Raw genomic sequence first — 9,564 nt, 5'->3', positions numbered from 1 at the left:
TCTTCCTCTGGAATACAATCTAGAGAGGGGTGGGGAGGGTTTGCCATTGAACCCACCATGGAGCAATGTCTGCAAGACATTGTATTGCCGCACAAAACTCTTCTCTTTTTCTCTACATGTTCAGCATGACTGTGTACAATATCTGACATGCATACGAAAAAAATATGGTGAGATTATGTAAGGAGAGAATGCAGAAATTTAGAGTGATGGTAACAACCAGTGGATCGATGTTTTTCCGTTGAACCAAAATAGCCCTAATGGATCGACGTGAATGTATAGTAATAAGTGATGCAACAAGTGTACAACCTCTTTGCCGTAGCCGTGTCGACCTCAGCATCATTGGGTTGGTCGCTGAAGCAGTTGAGGCAGAGTGGCCGTCGGAGGTGTGGATGAATCGGTAGACGGTGTCCAGGGCACTGCTCTGTTGTGATGGACCGTTCTATCATTGGAGCAGCTCCCGTGAGCCGTAAGACGTCAAGGCTGAAGCAGCACAAGACAGACATCGTCAATCTCAAGTGGGATTCTAATAGCATCTCCAGTAGATGATGTAAAATGGATGTAAAATTAACATCACCAAAAATCACCTGACTACAACAGATGAGGTAAAAACTGTTGACTCTAAACTTAACTGTCGAAATTGAAATTTACTGTGGAATCTGAATGCTACTGTCGAAACTGAATGCAATGGTAGCAGAGAGGCACTTGACATGTAGTTTAGGGAGGGCCTGCAGTTCATCTTCAACCCGCATCCCTCCTGAGCCGCCAGCCACCACCGGCCGAACCGCCGGCCCCAGCGCCGCCTCGCCGCCCCGAAACAACTCACCATCGCCGTCTCGGCCGGCCCTCTAGGCCCCCCCGCCCCCGCCCTGAACCCTAAGATAGATAGTGGGGTACCTCTCCGGTGATCCCCCGTCCCTACTGCTGGTGGTTCTTCCTTAACTCTGGCGAGCCCCCCAACCCCTGAAAATCGACTGATCCAAAAGTCAATTCAGTCGACTGAAGTGTGGCTTAATCGAAGCAGAGCAGTAGCACGAGCGAGGGGGAGAGCAGCAGCAGCAGCTGGGCGAGCGAGCGATGGAGCGAGAGTCGGAGCAGCAGCAGCAGCGCGAGCGAGCGAGCGAGAGCCAGAGCAGCAGTAGCAGATCCGGCTGGTATGGCCGCCGCCGCCGAAGGGGCCTCGCACTGGGGGAGAACCGCCATGGAGATGTCGCCTGCGGCACCGGCTTCAAGGTAGCCACTCCATGGGGGTGCGGGATGGAGCACCGTCGGCACCGGGAGGTTGAGTTAAGGAGAAGGTGCGATGCGATGAGTGTACAACCTCTTTGGTGGCGCCGAGTAGGCCTCGGCTTCGTCCGAGGAGTCGGTGAGGATGTTGCGGTTCTGGTGGAGCAGGTTAAGGCGGCGCTGTGGGGATGGAGCAGCCGCGATTGACGAGGCGATCGTAGGAGCAGCTCCTTGGAGGTGGAGGACGGGGTGGCTGAACCGGCGGGGCGGCGAGATGGACAAAGGATCCTCATCTGGGGAGGTGGACGAGGCACATCGAGCTGTTGCGGTGGACGACATCGTCGGGGAAGAGGCTCCGGCTGGGCAACAGTGACGTGGCGGACGGAGGAGGGTGGGGTTTCGCGGCTGGAGTGGAGAGGTTATGGCGGCCTGGGATTTTGAATGGAGAAAAGGGGGCGATGGGAGGGGGTGAAGCATGACTTAGGGACGCGCTTGTCCAAAATGTAGGGTGTGTTACAAAAGTACCCCCCACCGATTTGAACTAGCGGCCCCTTCGGCTCAGGGTTAGAAGGGGGATTTCGTGTGTCGGGATTTGGCAGCTGGAGGGAGTTTTTGCGCGCGTTGTAATTTCGGGATAGCAAGGTGCGGGTTGTGAAGGCGCCAGTTTTGAGAGCATGATATCTGAATTTTCGGGATATAACAAGACGCCGGTTGAATTTTAGGGACAAGCCTAATGTGTAGTACTATTGTACTTGTACGTACCAAATCAATTCGCACTTCCCTCAACCAAAAAGAAAAAGAAAAAAAAATAAAAGTATTCACACCACACAAAGAGAGAGTCTTGCCCCGTTTTACTATACAAATGCTATTCAAAGCTATGTCCGATTAATTTTTTTCGCTTGCTGTATAATGCATGTAACCTACTCATACCAACATTTTAGTGCATTCCAAATGTCTATACTACCGCTGCAATTCGAACTAAATTTGAATTCATTTCTCTATTTCAATAAGAATCTACAATCATGATTGTTGCCAACTTCAACCATCATAGTTTCCTTGCTATCCGCCAGATATAAATCGAACGGCCTATAATGCTGGATGGCAGGCACACCATCATCAACAACTCCGTTTTTATAAGCGTAGAGATGAAATATTTTAAATGTAGTATAACATGTTCATAACCACATCATGTGTATCACCGTTATATATATTCACACATGCGTCGGTTTAAAAGACTATGATAAATTCTTCAAATATCCGAATTCGCTTTTTATAATGAAGTATATATGATCTCTATTCGTCTTTTACACCCACACAACCCTCTTATCTTTGTAGCTAGCGCTAACTTTCTCTTGTGCATGCACACGCCCGCATCCCTCTCACCCCCCTCAGCATTCTCTAGCTCCATCGCGCAAATTAGTCTTTTCACTTTAGGTTGTTCACCCACTGTGTGTGTAGGCCCCCCAGATCCTTCTTTACGGCACACATCGATCGATATGCCTCTCTAGCCAGGTGTGCCTAGCACAAACACAAGCTTCCCCCCTTCTCTTGTCACCGTCCATGCCTCACTCCCACCACTCTTTTCATCGTTCTCATACTCGCACACTCCTCCCCCTCGATATAGTATGCCTCTCGTACCACCTCCTACATGCATCTCTCTCTCTCTATCCTTCTCCTCGTGCCTCATTTGCTTCTAACACACACATGCATGTATACCGATCGATCTCCCAACATATACCTAGATCGACTTTAACTACCCCCCCATCGATCGACGTACCTCACAAGTTATGTCTCTCCTTTCTCTAACAAAGGGTGATTGATCTTCCTATGTAGTTACATCTGCTTACCACAGCCACATCGTCCCCCCTCATCATTCGTGCATGCCTCCTGAACCGTCTCTCACACGCACATGCATAGACAACAAGCTGTTGGGGAACATTGCAGAAAACAAAAAATTCCTACGGTTTCACCAAGATCAATCTATGAGTTCATCTAGTAGCGAGAGAGAGGAGTGCATCTACACACCCTTGTAGATCGAGCGAAAGCGTTCAAGAGAACGGGGTTGAGGGAGTCGTACTCGTCGTGATCCAAATCACTTGAGATCCTAGCGCCGAATAGACGGCACCTCCGCGTTCAACACACGTACAGTCAGCGTGACGTCTCCTCCTTCTTGATCCAGCAAGGGGGAAGGAGAGGTTGATGAAGATCCAGCAGCACGACGACGTGGTGGTGGATGCAGCAGTGATCCCGGCAGGGCTTCGCCAAGCGTCTGCGGGAGGGAGAGGTGTAGCAAGGGGGAAGGGAGGCGCCAAGTGCAAGGGTGCGGCTGCCCTCCCTCCCCCTCCTTATATAGGGACCCTAGGGGGGCGCCGGCCCTAGGAGATGGGATCTCCTAGGGGGCGCCGGCCAAGGGGGGGTGCCTTGCCCCCCAAGGCAAGTGGAGGCGCCCCCTCCCCTAGGGTTCCCAACCCTAGGCGCAGGGTGGTCCAAGGGGGGGCGCACCATCCCAACAGGGGTTGGTTCCCCTCCCACTTCAGCCCATGGGGCCCTCCGGGATGGGTGGCCCCACCCGGTGGACCCCCGAGACCCTTCCGGTGGTCCCGGTACAATACCGGTGACCCCCGAAACTTTCCCGATGGCCGAAACTCGACTTCCCATATGTAATTCTTTACCTCCGGACCATTCCGGAACTCCTCGTGATGTCCGGGATCTCATCCGGGACTCCAAACAACTTTCAGTTTGCTGCATACAAATATCTCTACAACCCTAGCGTCACCGAACCTTAAGTGTGTAGACCCTACCGGTTCAGGAGACACGTAGACATGACTGAGACGGCTCTCCGGTCAATAACCAACAACGGGATCTGGATACCCATGTTGGCTCCCACATGCTCCTCGATGATCTCATCGAATGAACCACGATGTCAAGGATTCAAGCAACCCCGTACACAATTCCCTTTGTCAATCGGTATGTTACTTGCCCGAGATTCGATCGTCGGTATCCCTATACCTCGTTCAATCTCGTTACCGGCAAGTCACTTTACTCGTACCGTAATGCATGATCCCGTGACCAGACACTTGGTCACTTTGAGCTCATTATGATGATGCATTACCGAGTGGGCCTAGAGATACCTCTCCATCATACGGAGTGACAAATCCCAGTCTCGATCCGTGTCAACCCAACAGACACTTTCGGAGATACCCATAGTATACCTTTATAGTCACCCAGTTACGTTGTGACGTTTGGTACACCCAAAGCACTCCTACGGTATCCGGGAGTTACATGATCTCATGGTCTAAGGAAAAGATACTTGACATTGGAAATGCTCTAGCAAACGAACTACACGATCTTGTGCTATGCTTAGGATTAGGTCTTGTCCATCACATCATTCTCCTAATGATGTGATCTCGTTATCGATGACATCCAATGTCCATAGTCAGGAAACCATGACTATCTATTGATCAACAGGCTAGTCAACTAGAGGCTCACTAGGGACATGTTGTGGTCTATGTATTCACACATGTATTACGATTTCCGGATAACACAATTATAGCATGAATAAAAGACAATTATCATGAATAAGGAAATATAATAATAATCCTTTTATTATTGCATCTAGGGCATATTTCCAACAGTCTCCCACTTGTACTAGAGTCAATAATCTAGTTACATTGTGATGAATCGAACACCCATAGAATTCTGGTGTTGATCATGTTTTGCCCACGGAAAAGGTTTAGTCAACAGATCTGCGACATTCTGATCCGTATGTACTTTGCAAATATCTATGTCTCCATCTTGAACATTTTCACGGATGGAGTTGAAATGACGCTTGATGTGCCTGGTCTTCTTGTGAAACCTGGGCTCCTTGGCAAGGGCAATAGCTCCAGTGTTGTCACAGAAGAGAGTGATCGGCCCCGACGCATTGGGTATGACTGCTAGGTCGGTGATGAACTCCTTCATCCATATTGCTTCATGCGCTGCCTGTGAGGCTACCATGTACTCCGCTTCACATGTAGATCCCGCCACGATGCTCTGCTTGCAACTGCACCAGCTTACTGCTCCATGATTCAACATATACACGTATCCGATTTGTGACTTAGAGTCATCCAGATCTGTGTCGAAGCTAGTGTCGACGTAACCCTTTACGAGGAGCTCTTCGTCACCTCCATAGACGAGAAACATGTCCTTTGTCCTTTTTAGGTACTTCAGGATATTCTTGACCGCTGTCCAGTGTTCCTTGCCGGGATTACTTTGGTACCTTCCTACCAAACTTACGGCAAGGTTTACATCAGGTCTGGTACACAGCATGGCATACATAATAGATCCTATTGATGAGGCATAGGGGATGACACTCATATCTTCTTTATCTCACACCTTGCAATACAGGCAAGAACCCTTTCTTGGACTGATCCATATTGAACTTCTTCAATATCTTATCAAGGTATGTGCTTTGTGAAAGACCTATGAGGCGTCTGGATCTATCCCTATAGATCTTGATGCCTAATATGTAAGCAGCTTCTCCAAGGTCCTTCATTGAAAAACACTTATTCAAGTAGGCCTTTATGCTGTCCAATAGTTCTATATCATTTCCCATCAAAAGTATGTCATCTACAGAGCTCCCACTCACTTTCTTGTAAACTCAGGCCTCTCCATAAGTCTGCATAAACCCAAACGCTTTGATCATCTCATCAAAGCGAATGTTCCAACTCCGAGATGCTTGCACCAGTCCATAAATGGATCGCTGGAGCTTGCATACCTTGTTAGCATTCTTAGGGTCGACAAAACCTTCCGGCTGCATCATATACAGTTCTTCCTTAAGATAGCCATTAAGGAATGCCGTTTTGACGTCCATCTGCCATATCTCATAATCATAGTATGCGGCAATTGCTAACATGATTCGGACGGACTTCAGCTTCGCTACGAGAGAGAAAGTCTCATCATAGTCAACCCCTTGAACTTGCCGATAACCCTTAGCGACAAGTCGAGCTTTATAGATGGTAACATTACCATCCGCGTCCGTCTTCTTCTTAAAGATCCATCTATTTTCTATCGCTCGCCGATCATCGGGCAAGTCTGTCAAAGTCCATACTTTGTTTTCATACATGGATTCTATCTCGGATTGCATGGCTTCAAGCCATTTGTTGGAATCTGGGCCCGCCATCACTTCTTCATAGTTCGAAGGTTCACCGTTGTCTAACAACATGATCTCCAGGACAGGGTTGCCATACCACTCTGGTGTGGAACATGTCCTTGTGGACCTACCAAGTTCAGTAGAAACTTGATCCGAAGTACCTTGATCATCATCATTAATTTCCTCTCCAGTCGGTGTAGGCACCACAGGAACATTTTCCTGAGCTGCACTACTTTCCGGTTCAAGAGGTAGTACTTCATCGAGTTCTACTTTCCTCCCACTTACTCCTTTCGAGAGAAACTCTTTTTCCAGAAAGGATCCGTTCTTGGCAACAAAGATCTTGCCTTCGGATCTAAGGTAGAAGGTATACCCAATGGTTTCCTTAGGGTATCCTATGAAGACGCATTTTTCCGATTTGGGTTCAAGCTTTTCAAGTTGAAGTTTCTTGACATAAGCATCACATCCCCAAACTTTTAGAAACGACAGCTTAGGTTTCTTCCCAAACCATATTTCATACGGTGTTGTCTCAACGGATTTAGACGGAGCCCTATTTAAAGTGAATGTAGCTGTCTCTAGAGCGTATCCCCAAAATGATAGCGGTAAATTGGTAAGAGACATCATAGATCGCACCATATCCAATGGAGTGCGATTACGACGTTCGGACACACCATTACGCCGAGGTGTTCTAGGCGGCGTGAGTTGTGAAACGATTCCTCATTTCCTTAAGTGCGTACCAAATTCGTGACTTAAATATTCTCCTCCACGATCTGATCATAAGAACTTTATTTTTCGGTCACGTTGATTCTCTACTTCATTCTGATATTCCTTGAACTTTTCAAAGGTCTCAGACTTGTGTTTCATCAAGTAGACATACCCATATCTACTCAAGTCATCAGTGAGAGTGAGAACATAACGATATCCTCCGCGAGCCTCAACGCTCATTGGACCGCACACATCAGTATGTAAGATTTCCAATAAGTTGGTTCCTCGCTCCATTGTTCCGGAGAACGGAGTCTTGGTCATTTTGCCCATGAGGCATGATTCGCATGTGTCAAATGATTCATAATCGAGAGGCTCTAAAAGTCCATCTGCATGGAGCTTCTTCATGCGCTTGACACCAATGTGACCAAGGCGGCAGTGCCACAAGTATGTGGGACTATCGTTATCAACTTTACATCATTTGGTATTCACACTATGAATATGTGTAACATTACGTTCGAGATTCATTAAGAATAAACCATTGACCATCGGGGCATGACCATAAAACATATCTCTCATATAAATAGAACAACCATTATTCTCGGATTTAAATGAGTAGCCATCTCGTATTAAACGAGATCCAGATACAATGTTCATGCTCAAACTTGGCACTAAATAACAATTATTGAGGTTTAAAACTAATCCCGTGGGTAAATGTAGAGGTAGCGTGCCGACGGCGATCACATCGACCTTGGAACCATTCCCGACGTGCATCGTCACCTCGTCCTTCGCCAGTCTCCGCTTATTCCGCAACTCCTACTTTGAGTTACAAATATGAGCAACGACACCGGTATCAAATATCCAGGATCTACTATGAGCACTGGTAAGGTACACATCAATTACATGTATATCACATATACCTTTAGTGTTGCCGGCCTTCTTGTCCGCTAAGTATTTGGGGCAGTTCCGCTTCGAGTGACCCTTCCCTTTGCAATAAAAACACTCAGTCTCAGGCTTGGGTCCATTCTTTGACTTCTTCCCGGCAACTGGCTTACCGGGCGCGGCAACATCCTTGCCGTCCTTCTTGAAGTTCTTCTTGCCCTTGCCTTTCTTGAACTTGGTGGTTTTATTGACCATCAACACTTGATGTTCCTTTTTGATTTCTACCTCTGCTGACTTCAGCATTGAAAATACTTCAGGAATAGTTTTCACCATCCCCTGCATATTGTAGTTCATCACAAAGCTCTTGTAGCTCGGTGGGAGCGACTGAAGGATTCTGTCAATGACCGCCTCATTTGGGAGGTTAATGTCCAGCTAGGACAGGCGGTTGTGCAACCCAGACATTTTGAGTATATGCTCACTGACAGAACTATTTTCCTCCATCTTACAACTATAGAACTTGTCGGAGACTTCATATCTCTCGACCCGGGCGTGAGCTTGGAAAACCATTTTCAGCTCCTTGAACATCTCATATGCTCCGTGTTGCTCAAAACGCTTTTGGAGCCCCGGTTCTAAGCTGTAAAGTATGCCACACTGAACGAGGGAGTAATCATCAGCACGTGACTGCCAAGCATTCATAACGTCTTGGTTCTCTGGGATGGGTGCTTCACCTAGCGGTCCTTCTAGGACATATGCTTTCTTGGCAGCTATGAGTATGACCCTCAGGTTCCAGACCCAGTCTGTACAGTTGCTGCCATCATCTTTCAGCTTGGTTTTCTCTAGGAACGCGTTGAAGTTCATGTTGACATGAGTGTTGGCCATTTGATCTACAAGACATTTTTGCAAATATTTTAGACTAAGTTCATGATAATTAAGTTCATCTAATCAAATTATTTAAGGAACTCGCACTTAGATTAGACATCCCTCTAGTCATCTAAGTGTTACATGATCCGAGTCGACTAGGCCGTGTCCGATCATCATGTGAGATGGACTAGTCATCATCGGTGAACATCTCCATGTTGATCGTATCTTCCATACGACTCATGTTCGACCTTTCGGTCTCTTGTGTTCCGAGGCCATGTCTGTACATGCTAGGCTCGTCAAGTTAACCTAAGTGTTTTGCATGTGTAAATCTGTCTTACACCCGTTGTATGTGAATGTTAGAATCTATCACACCCGATCATCACGTGGTGCTTCGAAACAATGAACTGTCGCAGCGGCGCACAGTTAGGGGGAACACTTTCTTGAAATTATTATGAGGGATCATCTTATTTACTACCGTCGTCCTAAGTAAACAAGATGCAAAAACATGATAAACATCACATGCAATCAAATAGTAGTGACATGATATGGCCAATATCATATAGCTCCTTTGATCTCCATCTTCGGGGCTCCATGATCATCTTTGTCACCAGCATGACACCATGATCTCCATCATCATGACCTCCATCACCGTGTCTCCATGAAGTTGCTCGCCAACTATTACTTCTACAACTATAGCTAACGGTTTAGCAATAAAGTAAAGTAATTGCATGGTGTTAAATCATTGACACGCAGGTCATACAATAATT

Source organism: Triticum dicoccoides, chromosome 2B (assembly GCF_002162155.2).
Source record: "Triticum dicoccoides isolate Atlit2015 ecotype Zavitan chromosome 2B, WEW_v2.0, whole genome shotgun sequence".
Taxonomy (NCBI): Eukaryota; Viridiplantae; Streptophyta; class Magnoliopsida; order Poales; family Poaceae; genus Triticum; species Triticum dicoccoides.
This window is presented reverse-complemented; position numbering follows the sequence as displayed.